Source organism: Ursus arctos, unplaced genomic scaffold, assembly GCF_023065955.2.
Source record: "Ursus arctos isolate Adak ecotype North America unplaced genomic scaffold, UrsArc2.0 scaffold_21, whole genome shotgun sequence".
Taxonomy (NCBI): domain Eukaryota; kingdom Metazoa; phylum Chordata; class Mammalia; order Carnivora; family Ursidae; genus Ursus; species Ursus arctos.
This window is the reverse complement of record NW_026622886.1, coordinates 44199495-44214828: the sequence shown is the minus strand read 5'-3', so window position 1 is coordinate 44214828 and position 15334 is coordinate 44199495. Positions and strand designations below refer to the sequence as shown.

Genomic DNA, 15334 nt, shown 5'->3' with positions numbered 1-15334 from the left:
TGTTGACTTATTTCCTGGGTAAGCTTTATCTCGCATTGGGGCACCAGGGTGGCTAAGTCAGTTAAGCATCTGACTCTTGATTTTAGCTCAGATCATGATCTCACGGTCCCGGGATGGAGCCCTGCATGGAGCCCCACATCAGACTCCACAATCGGTGGAAAGTCTGCTTGAGGATTTCTCTCTCTCTTCTGTCCCTCTCCCTGCTCATGTGCTCACACTCTCTCTCAAATAAATAAATCTTTTAAAAAAAATCTTCATCTCTCATTTAGACTCTAATATCTTTAGGGGAAAGTCCTTTTTTCTATTTTCTATTTTCCTTAATGCCTAACACAGTGTTCATATCAAACGGCTAGCAGATAACTGCTAACTCATAAACCTCCAACAAAGACCACTTGAACATGCTCTTTGATGGTCTAGTTTAGTGAACCCTGTATCTTCTCTGTTATTTACACTTGAGCATCTAAAAATAGGAAAAAATATGCATCTGGGCAAACTGTTTTCATTTCATATTACTCAACACAAATCTCATATGGCCTCTCAAATTTATCAGAGATTTTACTATATTTCTCACGTATGTTTGCTCTCGGACTCTCCTCACACCACTAAGCTTTCTGCCCTTCTCCTTTTTCTCAACTAACAACTTTGCCTCTACTCTACATCATTATGGCAACTCCTTCATCTTGCAACCACCGACTCTATAAACTTAACCTGAAACCAAGCGCACCTTCTCCATCTTCCTATCCATTACATGTAACAAGGATTAGTCCTTATGTTTTGTAGAACCCATCACCTGTATCCTTTTTAAGGATGCTAAACCTTGTATCAATCTCCTTTCTATCTCTCATGCATAGTCTTTTCTCTCTGTCTGGTCGACCGTTCCCATCAACATGCGCATATGTCTTAAAATCTTCATTATTCATTTTTTGATGGGTTGTTGGCTTTCTTAGTCATTTATAGAAGTGCTTTATATTTTATGGACAGTCATTTTCTCAGAAATGTTACAGATACATTCTGTTTGTTGTTATTAAGTCTTTGACATAAATTTCAAAAATTTTAAATAACCAGAGTTTTATTTTCTTCCCTTGTTGTTTCGGGGATTTGTGCATTGCTTAGTAGAAACTTTTTCTAATCCAAAATTTTCTAAATATTTTTCTGTTTTCCTTCAGTATTTTTTTTAGTTTTGTTATATACGCACTTTTTCATCTTTTTGTATGGTATGTTAATAATCTATTTTTGCATTTCTTTTCAGTTCTATAGCTAAGTGTTTTAATGCCATTTGCTAAATAGTTCACCACTATGTGCCAACTTTATCACATACCTAATCTCCATATACATACATGTGTTTCTGTACACTCTTATTTTTTTCTCAATTCATCTCTGTCTATACATAGACACATTTCTGGCTTTGTGGTACATTTTAACATCTAATAGGACCCGTTCCTCCTCATTCTTTTTCATTTTTCAGAATTTTTGTGACAGTCCTTGAACACATAAGGATGACCTTTAGCATTAGCTTTTTAATTCCATTTTAAAATCCTATCAAGTTTTTACTGTGGTTGCATTGAATATAATTTTGAAAAGACTTGACATTTGGGAAGTCTTCCCATCATGAAACATAAATTCATTACAGCTCCACATTCAGATAGACATTTATGTCCTTTAATAAAGTTTTTACGGATTATAGGAAGAAGATGTGGAGGAACGAGTTTTTATAGTACTTTTACTTCTGCTGCCATTATTCATTAATTTAAATTACTCAAATTTAATTCAGAGTTAGGTTGCAGCATGATTTCCAAAATGACGAAAAATTTCTGAGAAACCCATCCTTTGAACAAAAGAGCATTTTCCTGAGCAGAGAATAAAATTAGGAGAATAACATCGTCTTTCAGGCAGCGGTCCCTCTAACAGGCACCTAAACAGGTCCCTCTGGAGGGTGGGGGTTCAGCTGGATTTTCTTCCTTTGCATACTTTGCTCTTGCCATCTGTTCCCAGGTTTCATTTGAGCTGCTTCCTGTTTTTGAAGGGGGCTACTTTAAATTTTGTTTATTCCAAATTCATTATTCTAGGCCAGTGACTTAACATTTGCAAAATATGACTCATCTTAATTAACACTCATTAAGTCCATTCTTTAGCTTTTTAATTTAGCTGAACACAAGAGTTGCATTAACAAGGTGAGATGGAAAGTATATTCCAGCAAAGAGGGGATGCTCTGATGGCCATTTTGATAGATTATTTGCACATGGTTCTCTGGCTCTACTCTGTGCCACTGTTTTTTAGAAACTTGAGAGTGAGAAGCAAAGCGTCAATTTCTATGCACCAGTTAGATTTTCAGCACTAGCATGTTGTAAATATCAATGACGACAATGACAAAAGGCATTTATTGAACACTTATTCAGTTCTAGATGCTGTTCTAAGGATTGTTAAGTCAATAACTTACTATAACCACATAGATTTTACTAGGTCCATTTTTATAAACAAGGACATTGAAACTCATGGAGTTTAAATAAAGTCTAGAAAATGGCAGGGCCAGAAGACAAAATCAAGTGTGTTGGGCACTACAGCTACAAGCTGTTTCTCTGCTACCCCACATCCTGCCCATTACCATTAAGTGATTTACCTGTTGTATTAGTTACCTATGGCAGTTGTAACAAATTACTACAAACTACATGACTTACCAGAAATTTATTCTCTTATATTTCTGGTGATTGAAAGTCCAAAATCAGTATCACTGGGTGGAATCAAGATGTCAGTAGGACATCACTCCCTCTGGACACCCTAGGCAAGAGTGCATTCCTTGCCTCCCCTCCTACTTACCTTCCAGCTTCTGGTGGCTGGGGCACTCCTTGATTTGTGGCCACATCGCTCCAATCTCTGTCTCCGTCTTCACATTGTCTTCTCCCCAGCACGAGTGTGTGTGTGTGTGTGTGTGTGTGTGTGTGTGTGTGTGTGTTCAAATCTCCCTTTTCCTCTCTTTTATTAGAGATCCATGTGGTGGTATTTAGGGCCCAACTGGATAATTCAGGATAATGTCCCCATCTCAGAATCACTAACTTAATCACATATGCAAAGACCCTTCTTCAAAATAAGGTCACATTTACACGTTCCAAGGAGTACAACCTGATATCTTTGGGCACCGTGATTCAACCTACTGTACGTACTCAAGCAAAAGAATAAAAGTAAAAGCAAATCTTTCTTTAAGTTGATCCCATTTTAAATATGAAGAAAGGGACCCCAGTCCACCAAAATGTGAGACAAGAGAATTATACAGTCAGCAAAAACTTCCAGATGTCAAATACAAGTATTTGGCACTAATACTAGTAAGTCCCCAGTATTTAGCTTAGTACCTTGTATACAGTAGGTACTCAATAAATATTTGTTGAATTTAAATTTGGTAAAACCTATGGAAGAATTTAAGTATAATTAGCTACTTGTGCTACTTACTTTTTATTAAGTTTTTAATTTTAATTCCAGTATAATTAACATACAGTGTTATATTAGTTTCAGGTGTACAATATAGTGATGCAGCGATTTTATACATTACTCAGTGCTCATCATTAAAAGTGTATTCTTAATCCCCTTCACTTATTTTACCCATAACTCCACCCACCTCCCCTCTGGTAACCAACAGTTTGTTCTCTGTTGTTAAGAGCCTATTTCTTGGTTTGCCTCCCCTTCTTTTTTTTCCCACTTTGTTCATTTGTTTTGTTTCTTAAATTCCATATATGAGTGAATCATGGTATATGTCTTTCTCTAACTTATTTCACTTAGCATTATACTCTCTAGCTCCATCCATGTTGTTTAGCTGCACAACTTACTGATGGAAAACATTCATTTTTTAAAAAGGAAAAAATTTTAAATACTTTTTAAAAGCATATTAATTATGTTGACAGGAGAGTCTATCTTGAGAGATGATGCTTTGTATTAATTAAAGCAAAAGGTAACACCACTATTTTGTCCTAAGAAAACAATAAATATGGATGGTAATTCAAATAAGGAGTATGTTAATATGGAATCTCCATTAACCTGGGAGTAAGATAATAATAGCTAAATAATGTAGAAGTTTTAAAAATCATGTTTTCCAATGTCATGTGGCTTTGAAGACATGAACTCTTTGTACCTTCACAGTATAAATGCAGTAAGAAAAAGAACTAGCTACTCTAAAGGACTCTGATGAAGTTTCATGGGAGTATTAAACTAAGGTTTGGAAAAATGAGGGGAGATAAAGCCCTGAAAAAAAAAAATAGCAATTCATAGGCAAGCCTGATCTGCACTTTACTCCACTACACATTCATAGTTATAAGGAAAACTGTCCATGCACTGACTGGTAACTGTAGGGGATCTAGGAGTTAGAATCATTCCAAATGGACTCAGATAGTAAGAGTAACTACCTCATGGGTCGTGCATATTAGATGTGATTATGCCCAAAAACACACTATGCTCGCTGTCTCAACATCGGGGAGCGGCAATAAATGTTAACTGTTGTGGTAAAGATGTTTTGACCCCTCATTCCTCCTCATTTCCAGGAACTTGATATTCTTGGAAGAGTTCCACTCCACCAGAAAGCCATGAGCGTGCAGTCTTGCTGGTTAGCTTCTGACTTTGGCTGGGTAAGTCTGTCGCTCTCTTGCGGCTTGAATAGGAATTGCAGTAATTTAATAGTGGACTAAACAAGCATTATTAAGGTATCCTCAGCAAATACTTTAATGAATCCTTCCCAGCTGTGATATCTGTAAATATACGCCACAAGGGGAACGTGAATCATTACCATAACAGTGGAGACAAATAAGTTAGTAGACAATACTTCGATTTCAAAAGTGATAGAATTCAGGATATTAGGAAGACGATTACAGAACAAAGTGATGGAGAGATCACTTTTACTCAGAGTCCTTTAGAAACATTAAAAGGAAAAGGTAGTCTTTAATCATGGGTGGATTTTTGAAGAAAGAAGACATAACAAGTTGAGAGGAATAGTGTAAGCTGAGAACAGAGACTCATAATTTGGGGGTTTGGATTTTTTTAATTTTTTTTTCACTTTATTTTATTGTAGAAAGAATACCTCTCTTCATAAATGTTTAAGTGCACAATACAGTATTATTGGTTACAAGTATAATGTTGTACAGCAGTTCTCTAGGGCTTATTTATCTTGGTTAACTGAAACTTTATGCTCACTGATGAACAACTCTCCATTTCCCCATTTCCCCAGCCCCTAGAACCACCATTCCATTCTTTGATTCTATAAATTTGACTACTTTAGATCACCTGTATAAGGCCACTCATGTAGTATTTGTCTTTCTATGACTGGCTTGTTTTACTTAGCATAATGTCCTCAAGTTTCATCCAGGTTGTCACATATTAAAAAATTTCCTTCTAAGGCTAAATGGTATTCCATTGTGTGTATATACCACATTTTCTTTATCCACTCATCTGTCAATGGACATTTAAGTTGTTTCGACATCTTGGCTATTGTGAATAGTGCTGCAATGAACTTGGGAGTGTTAACATCTCTTCAAGATCCTGATTTCAATTCCTTAAAGTAAATACTCAGAAGTGGGATTACTGAATTGTATCATAGTTCTATTTTTTAATTTTGTGAGGAAATTCCAGACTGTTTTCCATATTGGCTGTGCAATTTACACCTCCACCGACAGTGTGCAAGGGCTCCCTTTTCTCCATGTCCTTACCAACACTTGTCTTTTATTTATTTTTTTTAAATAATAGCCATCCTGACAGATACCTCATTGTGGTTTTGGTTTCAATTTCCCTAACGATTAGTAACAGAGAGCCTTTTTTTCATATACCTATTGACCATTTATATGTCTTCTTTGAAGAAATATCTATTCAAGTTTTTAGCCCAATTCTTAATCGGGTTATGAGGGGGGCATTTATTGAGTTGTAGGAGTTTCTTATATATTTTGGAGATTAAGCCCTTATCATATATATGGTTTACAAATATTTTCTCCCATTCCATAGTTTGGCCTTTCCACTCTGTTGATTATTCCTTTGCTATGTAGAAACTTTTTAGTTTGTTGTAGTCCCACGTGTCGATTTTACGCTTTTGTTGCTGTGCTTTGGGTATCATATCTATGTAATCATTGCCAAGAACAATGTCATGAACTTTTTCCCCTATGTTTTCTTCCAGGAGTTTTTTTGGTTCCAGGTCTTATGTTTAAGTCTTAAATCCATTTTAAGTTGATTTTTATGTATGATATATGATAAGGGTCTAATTTCATTCTTTGCATGTGGATATCCACACTTTTAATCAAGGCAGTTTTATATGGTCCAACAAAAATATTTGTTTGAGAAAGTTTTTAGAGAAGATAACACCCCCAAAAAAGTATGATTAAATATTTATCAGGGTACCTGGCTGGCTCAGTTGGTAGGGCATGTGACTCTTGGTCTCCAGGTGTTGAGATCAAGCCCCATGTTGGGCATGGAGCCCACCAATAAATAAATAAATAAATAAATAAATAAATAAATAAATAAATAAAATGTCTTCTATATATATATATATATATATATATATATGGATTCACAGACTTCTCTCCAAGGAAGCACTGGTCTGTACAGAAAGCAATAGCTAAAGAGCCAGACCAGCACATTCCTAACTTGAGAATTCTATGATCTTGAGAATACGTTCACTGACTCCAGTGATGAGAAGAGTCTATCCCCCTACTAAAATTTAAACATCACTTGGGGTGCCTGGCTGGCTCCATCAGAAGAGCATACAACTCTTAATCTCAGAGTTGTGAGTTCAAGCCCCATGTTGGATATAGAGATTACTTAAAAATAAAATCTATAAATAAACAACATCATTTAAGATGATCCCATGATCAACACAAAATCAAACATGAAAACTGAAATTGCCACATTTGGTTTTAAGGTAGGCATGCAAACAACTCCAGATATACTTTTTAAAGATTTTCATCAAAAGAAAATACAAAATTTTAAAATTCTTATGGAGAATATATCTGAGAATCACAGTGGTCTGGGATTCTAGTTTGAGAAATACTATAGCAGGCCATGCCAGGAAAAAGCTAATTTTAAAATATTTTCTTACATCTATAAGTAACACTCTTGCAACTTAACCAAAGCCAAAATGTGAAGAATACTTGAAATAGACTTTGTGGGAATGGCTATGAGTGCCAACAGTATTGAGATGGTGATGTTGAGTACTAAGTGCTGATTTACCGTGGAGATATGAAATCACACACTCACCAATTTGTTACTCTTTAACATTTATATAAAAAAACATTTCACAAAGATATTAATAACTCTATTTGGGTTCTGTCCATTCCAGACTAAAACAAATATGAAAACTATTGGCACATATAAAAAATAGTGCCTAATGGAGCAGGATTTTATAGCAAATTTCCCAAGGGTACCATAATGCAGAATGGAACTGAAATCCAAACAGATGTCTTCATTCTGTATATAAGCTTAGTGAAACTGGGTATTACTCATCCCCAAATCTTGAACTGCATTATCTTTTTCTTGTTGAATTAAATGTTTAAGAGTCAGAGAACAAGAAAACCATAAGGAAATGATATATTAAAATAGAGTATGTACCACTGGAGTTGCAAATATATATGATGAGATAAGGAGACGATTAACTTGCCCTTCAGAGCATTTTGAAAATAGTATCTATTAAGTCAACTATTTATTAAAAATACGTGTATATCAGGGGCCACTGGGTGGCTCAGTCAGTTAACAGTCTGCCTTTGGCTCAGGTCATGATCCCAGGGTCCTGGGATGGGCTCCATGCTCAGCGGGGAGTCTGCTTATCCCTCTCCCTTGCCCCTCCCCACTGCTCATGCTCTCCCTTTCAAGCTGTCTCTCAAATAAAGAAATAAAATCTTTAAAAAAACACATGTATATTAGAACATGTTGAAGTATTCAACTGCACATGGTTGGAAATAACTATGGAAGTCCCACTCGAGATTGAGGGAAGAATTACAGGAATTGCGTCAGGACATCTGAAAATAGAACCCATTCTAGTCTTACTCTTTTCCTCTAGCTACCAGATGAGTAAATGTCAGGACGGATTCCTGTCTCACATCGAGGTCTTTCATCCATTTGGAGTTTATCTTTGCGCATGGTGTGAGAGAGTGGTCAAGTTTCATTCTTTGGCATGTAGCTGTCCGATTTTCCCAGCACCATTTATTGAAGAGACTGTCTTTTTTCCACTGGATGTTTTTTCCTGCTTTGTCAAAGATTAGTTGCCCAAAGAGCCGAGGGTCCATTTCTGGGTTTTCTATTCTGTTCCATTGGTCTATGTGTCTGTTTTTGTGCCAGTACCATGCTGTCTTTGTGATCACAGCTTTGTAGTATAGCTTGAAATCAGGCAACGTGATGCCCCCAGCTTTGTCTTTCCTTTTCAACAGTTCCTTGGCAATTCGGGGCCTTTTCTGGTTCCACACAAATTTAAGGGCTGTTTGTTCCAGTTCTTTGAAAAATGTCATTGGTATTTTGATCAGGATGGCATTGAAAGTGTAGATTGCTCTGGGTAGCATAGACATTTTAACTATGTTTATTCTTCCGATCCATGTGCATGGAATATTTTTCCATCTTTTTGTGTCTTCTTCAATATCTTTCAAGAGTGATTTATAGTTTCTAGAATATAGATCCTTTACTTCTCTGGTTAAGTTAATTCCAAGATAACATATGATTTCTGGTGCTATTGTAAATGGAATGGATTCACTAATTTCTCTTTCTTCAGTCTCATTGTCCATGTATAGAAATGCAACTGATTTCTGAGCATTGATTTTGTATCCCACCACATTATGGAATTGCTCTGTAAATTCTAGTAATTTGGGGGTGGAGTCTTTTGGGTTTTCCATATAAAGTATCATGTCATCTGCGAAGAGAGACAGTTTGACTTCTTCTTTGCCGATTTGGATACCTTTTATCCCTTTTTGTTGTCTGATTGCTGTTGCAAGAACTTCTAGTACTATGTTGAATAATAATGGCAAGAGTGGGCATCCTTGTCGTGTCCCTAGATCCATTAACTTGGTTCTATAAATAATAGTATTATCTGGAAGATTTCAGAGTGATAATATGAACATAAGTTAGAAACAGTAGTATTATTGGTTTTTAATTGCTCACTGTTACTTCAAAAGACTGAGTGCTTAAGTCTAAGGTTTTAGTTTTAGTATTTTTTGGTTTTTTTCTTCTTTCCATGCATACATCACAACTCAGCGTTGGTCTAGGATAAATTGACTTTGAACATATTCTACAATTTTTGAAGTGTATTTAGATAGCACATAAATGAATTAATTGCCAAATAACTTGTACTTCAAATTGACATTATCAATTTTGTTCTCGCTTGGCAGAAAAGAAATGTTAGTATTACCATTAAAATGTATTTTAAAATGTATCTTTTATTAAAATCCAAACTAACAAAGGGGAGACAATGGACTGACAAAGGGTAATAAATCTATATGAAGGCAAGAAAAGAGACAAAAAGAAACTAGAAGAGGATGGTATACAAAAGAAAGGACAAAAAATACATGATTTTAAATCCAAATATATCAACAATTACAAAAAGCTTTCATTTCAAACTTCTTTCTTTGGCTTCCCCCGACTTATCAATGGACATTTGATTCTGAGGCACAATAGAATTTCTAAACCATTTATGGCACCATTTTTTTTTTCTTTTCAGTCTTTAGAGTCATTGCACTTTTTATTTACTCTTTTATTTTCTGACCTTTTCATGCTAGAGATCTTTCCTTTTCTAAACAGTAATTCTTTATTGGATTTCCTATCTCATTAATTTTATCAGCAATATTTTGATGGACTTCTTATAACTTTGTTCTGTATCCTTAATCTCTTGAATTCCATTTTCTTCAAAATCAAAATGTAATCTAACTTGAAGAGTATAAAATTGCAGCTTTTCTACAAAATGTTTTGCTGAAACAAAAATCCTTGGAGTGTTAATTCTATGTCAGTAATAGTATGCTTAGAACTGGATTTCTGTCTTAAACTTAAAGCAAAAACCTATCTTCATCCTAATCTTTCTTCCATCTCTTTGGAAGTTTATGATCATTTGCTTTCTCCTTCATCTTCATGTCCCTTTATAAAATGAAGTTAGTAAGATGTCCTTTGATATACTTTAAAAAAAAAAACTATTTCAGAGACTTATATTTTTTATGGTGAAAAATTTTATATTTAGATTTGGCCAGCTGGACTCAGTTTAGATGATCCCAATTTTGTTGGCAACATCCAAAGCATCATAGTTGGGAGCCAGTAAAACATATGCCTTCTTTTCCCCATCAGGCCTGATCAGGGTATTGACCTTGGCCACATCAATGTCATAGAACTTCACAGCTTGTTTGATCTGGTGCTTGTTGGCCTTGACATCCACAGTGAACACAACTGTGTTGTTATTTTCTACTTTCTTCATGGCTGACTCTGTAGTCAGAGGGAATTTGATGGTAGCATAATGGTCAAGCTTTTTTCTTCTGGGGGCATTCCTTCAAGGATATTTGCACTGCCTTCGGAGACACAGTGTCTTGGGCTATGGGAAGGTACATGACTGCAGATCTTCGTTTTTGTGTGACCATGGACACCTTTCAGCACCATTTTCTTGACCTTCAAAGCCTTTGCTTCGGCTTCAGCTTTGGGAGGGGACAGGGGCTTCCTTCTTCTCTTTTGGTGCCATCTTCATGAAAGGGCTCAGAGACTTATATCTTTGAAAATAGCTTTCCATTATATAGCCAATAGAATAATATCAAAGATATCTTTTTTATTTTAAAACTAGTTATGAATGTTTTATAGTTGCACATGGTTTTCAAAATCAAGTACTACCAAAAGATACATCTAAAAAGAGCAGTTCTCCTTATCACCACATGCCACTCCCAGGTACTGCCCACTGGGGCAACCATTTTCAACTCTCAGGCCATTTTTTAAAAATCTCTTCTGCATTCCTAAATATGTGTGTGATGCCACTTCTGATTTATCAGTTTTGTCATGATTTTTTGGCTCTTCTATATGGTCTATTTCACTACATTCCCCTTCTCCCATCATCTCAACAGGGTCATATCAGTGCTTACCTTGTCACCAGCTATAAATGTTGTTGGGATAAGTAATATACTACAGCTACTTTTCTTCTAGAACTTCAGTAGAATGAATAGATAGATAGATGATAGATGATAGATAGATAGATAGATAGATAGATAGATGTAAAAACTAATAAAATAAAGAGCAGGAAAAAAAATCATGAATAACTCAAAGGTAAAGTACTTGCACAAGGTAATAGTCTAAATCTGATACAAAATTGAAATGGGACTGGGTTTTGTTAGCCGGATGTAATTTTCCATTCAATGTTCTACATAGTCTAACCCAAACTTAGTTACTATAGGTGAAAATGTTTAACAAAGTATCTCTGGTAGTTATAGAAGTAGAAACCTTGGCTTATAGGCTAAGGAATTCACTTCATGGTGAATTTTGTGCTACAATAAGCAAATTTAGATGTTTTGCTTTCAAAAGAGCAGGAAGTGATCTCCGTTTTTCCATAACTGAAAGTGACAAGTGAAATAGAGTTAATTTAATAAGCAACAAGTATGATGGAAGAAGAATATAAACAGGGCTCATTAGGGAAATCATTACCATTCAATCAATTTTAATGGGCTTCTTCACACTTTAAGGAGTTTAAGGCACTAGATTATTTCTTATGAAAATTTCTGAGAATAGTAAACCAGATTGAAAATTTTTGAAACAACATTAGGCAAAAACCAAATATCCATGTTAATCAATATGCCTAACTGTATTTGGCTCAGTGGTCAAGCAATAAATTGTTTTGTATACAACACTAATTCATTTGTGACAAGATAACATTAAGTATAAAGTAATTGACGAAAGCAAACTGCAAAAAAGGGAGCCAAAAAAAAAAAAAATGAGGAAAGACCCAACGGAATCAGAGCAGAGAAAATTCTTCCCTGAAAGACACTACTGTGGTTCTATCTTCTGAGGCCTGCCCGTACCCCAACTCTTCCCAGCCAATCCTACTTCACATCCCAGCTCCAAAGCCATGAGTCCAGTAATTATTCCCTGATGTCTTCCTTCCTCTTTGCTCCTTCAGTTAATAAAGAACATTGTTACCTTTCTTTCTCTTTAATTTTCCTTGTGTTTATCAGCCCCACCTAAAGCACAATGTTCTATGCCTTGAGGATATTATCATGCAACTTAGAACTAGATGGAACCTTAAATATTCTTTGGTCTAATACTTTAGTAGCAGGGTTCAGCAGATCCTAGACTAGAAATCAGGATTAGTGCAGAGTAATTGGACTGGTGGTGGGGCTGAATGCAAGGAGGGCTGCTCTAGAGCGAATTAAAAAGAACTGAACCTTTCAAAATTTGTATTTCTTGGTGACTAGATAAAAATTTATATCTATATTCACATGGGGCTATGTCAAAAATCTCTTGTTAGTACCACCTCTTCTGACAGCCTTGGAGAAATGAAGAAGTGGCATCATGGGTGGCTTTTTTAATCATTGATGGTGAATGTTATAAAGGACTGGGATGACTTAGATTATAGGATTGATGGGTGCTATATGATAGGACACACATATGACATGAGGGGCCCATACTGGACTTAAAGATAATAGCAATCTTTTATTCTCTTTCATATCCTAGAAATAACTAGATATAACTAATGGAAATCATTCCTTGCAAACTAGTGTTGACTACATATATAACCTCATTATTGATCAGAGACTATTTGCAATGATCAATTCTTTTTGAATCATCTGTGTGTCCATGAGTTGCTAGGTAAGAGTTTGGTTTTTGTCATGGGTGGGGAGAGTGTATGAAAGAAAAATGAAAGTTCCAGGAAGAGATGAGAGACAGATGGTGAAGAAGGATGGAATAACAGCCAACTGCTAATGGTCTGGAGAGCTGGATTTGATACTTTGTGGAGGTAGATTCTTAAGAAGCTCATTTAATGAAAAGCTTCATGACTCTCCAAGAGTATGGAGAGTACGTTTGGTGTTGTGTTAACAAAATGTTGAACAGCACTTGTGGAAGGCCATGCCTCGTCCTCATTCTACTATGGCCTTAGTGCAGTTTGGGGTACCCTGAGGACTCAGACATTACCAGTGGATGGTCTGGAAATCATCCTTCTCAAGAAAGGCACTGGCAAAAGAAGTGGTGTTGAAACACCTTGGTAATAAGAAAACATGGAAAACTAGAACAGACTTGTTGAAGAGAACATCTGAGATGTTTCCCCACTTCACCACTTAGGGATATCAGAAAAAAATGGGCTCAGAGACTTTGCAGGGTTGCAGACTAGGATCCTGGATGAGCAAGGGATGGTAAGAGCCATCATAAAGGAGCTTTTATGTGGCCTTGTTTGTGCTCATAGGCTGGTAGGAGCATTTGGGTTATGTTCTTATTCAATGTGTAATAAGACTGTGGTCAAAAGACCTTAAATGACCTGCCCAGGACTTCATAGCAAGCTAATGACACCTAGAACTAACTCCTTCCCTGATCTCCTGGGAAACTGTAGCATTAATATGAGGTTGTCAGAAACAATGCAATGATTTTTTTTTCCTCTAGAATTGTGTGTCCATGTAAATCACTAAAGGCTAATAAATGCTTTGTTTTTCTACTATGAAGAACTAGAAGCCATTGTTTAAAATGGGTTATTAAATTAACATAACACTTCACACTGGAGATTCAGAAAACTTTAAATAGAATTCCTGACCTTACTATTGACACACATATTTAAGTAAATCAACTAATATTTATTGATTCTAATGATGACTGAGTAACACACCATCATCGAATGAAGAGCATTTCTTTACATTAATTTCATGTGATATGGTCTTGTGCTTCTGTGTTCTTTTATTTGAATTTACAATCTCTCCTTCTCTTTTGGCCCTGTAGACCCATCACAGGAACTTGATGTTTTCACTGTGCCTCCATCTGGTAGCTTTCCTTAAATTGCCTCCTAATTTCCCACTTCTTATTTGTTAAGAGTTGGGAAATCCGTTGGAAAAGTGGTTGAATTGCACACAAATGGAAAATCAATAGGCTTTGAGAAAGCACTTGTGCACTCTCTCAGAAGCTGAAGATAGTAGCTTTGGTGCTTAGATTGAATGGTATCATCTTTGGCTGCTCAGAAAATTTTACTGAGGCATTCTTACTGCTGGATTTTATCCCAGAAGGTTGAACTACCAAAATAAGTGATTTTCACTTAAGAGAAATATTCCCCTAGGGACAGAGTGCCCTATACATAGGATATGAGCCTGGTTGCTAAACATCACAAGGATTCTAGGTTAGGAAGCTTGATGATACATATAGGCCATTATGTTGTTATTTATAACAAAATAAAATTTGGAGATCACTTAAATATCCAAAAATAAGGAACGGTTAAATAAATTATGTCACATTCACACAATGGATAGTCATAGCTTAAAATGCATTTATAAGGCATTAGTTATAACTTGATAAAATATTTTTGTTATCAAATAAACTTAAGAGAAAGGATTTAAAATATCATATGGCAATAACAGTAGCTAACAATTACTGAACATCTACTATACATCAAGCACTGTTCCCAGTGCTTTACATGCAGCAGTGTCTCAACTATAAGGGGGAAATGTACTTAGAAAAATGGAACCAGAAATTCACCAAAAATATTAAAAAGTGACTGTCTCCAGGTCATACAGTTATGAATAATCTTATTTCTTCTTTTTGCTTTTTTAGAATTTTTAAATTCTTTCTAATAGCTTTATTTCATGAGAAAGCATTATTATATAATGAGGGAAATATTCGTATTTTAAAGTTGATTATCATTCCAAAAATTGGCATCATACAAAACCACAGAAGAACAGATTTTTATCTTATCTCCCCTTGATATAGGATACAAAAGACACAGAGTAGACAAGTTTGCAATTTTTTACATGTATTTTGGTACTCCCAGAGCAGCTAATCACCAAGGGTATGTCCTTATACTGTATTATTTCCTCTATAAAACCTGGTGTACTATTCCAAAAGACGTGTTTCATATTATGAAAAATGATATGCCAGCAGATTGGACAATCTAGAAGAAATGGACGAACTCCTAGAAACACTTAACCTCCTAAAACTGACACAGAAATAAGTAGAAAATTTGAACAGAACAATTATCAGCAATGAAATTGAATCCATAATCAAAAAATTCCCAGCAAACTAAACTCCAGGACCAGGTGGCTTCACAAATGAATTCCACCAAACATTTATATATTTTTTAAAGATTTTATTTATTTATTTGCGAGAGAGAGAGTACAAGCAGGAGGAGTGGCAGGCACAGGTAGAGGGAGAAGCAGACCCCCTGTTGAGCAGGGAGCCCGATGGA

General features: G+C 35.7%; 1 protein-coding gene and 1 pseudogene across 3 annotated transcripts in view; one reads left to right on the top strand and one right to left on the bottom strand.

The window, feature by feature from the left end:
- The window catches only part of RXYLT1 (ribitol xylosyltransferase 1), a 261051-nt gene that overhangs the window by 207517 nt on the left and 38200 nt on the right, over positions 1–15334 (top strand). For all 3 annotated transcript variants that reach the window (XM_026500117.4, XM_044384645.3, XM_044384643.3), the window contains one exon: positions 4524–4607. The gene's annotated coding sequence lies outside the window, so the exon portion shown is untranslated. The remainder of the gene's footprint in view (positions 1–4523; positions 4608–15334) is intronic.
- On the bottom strand, positions 10170–10663 carry LOC113256339 (60S ribosomal protein L23a-like; annotated as a pseudogene).